Source organism: Ambystoma mexicanum, chromosome 14, assembly GCF_040938575.1.
Source record: "Ambystoma mexicanum isolate Mex_15411 chromosome 14, UKY_AmexF1_1, whole genome shotgun sequence".
NCBI lineage: Eukaryota > Metazoa > Chordata > Amphibia > Caudata > Ambystomatidae > Ambystoma > Ambystoma mexicanum.
This window is the reverse complement of record NC_090940.1, coordinates 330,903,875-330,904,589: the sequence shown is the minus strand read 5'-3', so window position 1 is coordinate 330,904,589 and position 715 is coordinate 330,903,875. Positions and strand designations below refer to the sequence as shown.

At 47.7% G+C, this 715-nt stretch overlaps 1 non-coding gene across 1 annotated transcript; it reads left to right on the top strand.

The window, feature by feature from the left end:
• Positions 1-207: 207 nt before the first annotated feature.
• LOC138527717 (U1 spliceosomal RNA) lies at positions 208-369 on the top strand. Its single transcript, XR_011284020.1, has one exon. It is a non-coding gene; the product is annotated as a U1 spliceosomal RNA (small nuclear RNA).
• Positions 370-715: the final 346 nt, after the last annotated feature.

The following is a 715-nucleotide window of genomic DNA, read 5'->3' as shown; positions in this document are numbered from 1 at the left end:
TGAGAGCTTGACATATCGCAGATGGGAGCCCCAGTCCCTTTGCCAATTCAGTCATACACCTTGCTGTGATGTATGATATGATAGGCTATTTAGAGCTTCCGCTCAGAGCTTCCGGGGGGGCTGGGGCTGGGTCAGGGACTGCCTTCTCACCCTCGCTTAGTGGGGCTTCCAGAACTGACCCAACCCCTGCCCTCTTGCATGCAACTCATACTTAGCTGGCAGGGGAGAATCTGATCTCAAGGGCAGATCTCCCAGGGTGAGGCTTACCCATTGCACATCGGATTTGCTGACCCCTGCTATGTCCCCAAATGTGGGATACAACACTGGATTATTTCTGATAGTGGGGGACTGTGTTTGCACTCTCCCCCGATTTATTGGTGAAAGAAAGAAAAGTTAAAGTGTGCACTAGGCCTGCTAGGTTGCATACTTTTAGATTGTGCTCACATTGCGTTTCTTCAATTAGGTTCACCTTTGGGTGATCGCTTTTCCACATTTTATCTGTTGAATTGAATTATGCTTCTTTCATCACCACAGAAGTAATGTGTATTACAGAGATAAGCTGCCATGTGTATTGGGCACACTGCACATGCTCAGGCAGCATCAATCATGCTTTGTACAGGACAATGCTGGCCTAAATTGGGAATAGCCAGCATAGACATGTTGCTACAGGGGCATATTTTGGGCACAACCAGCATGACAATGTGTTACATCAGTG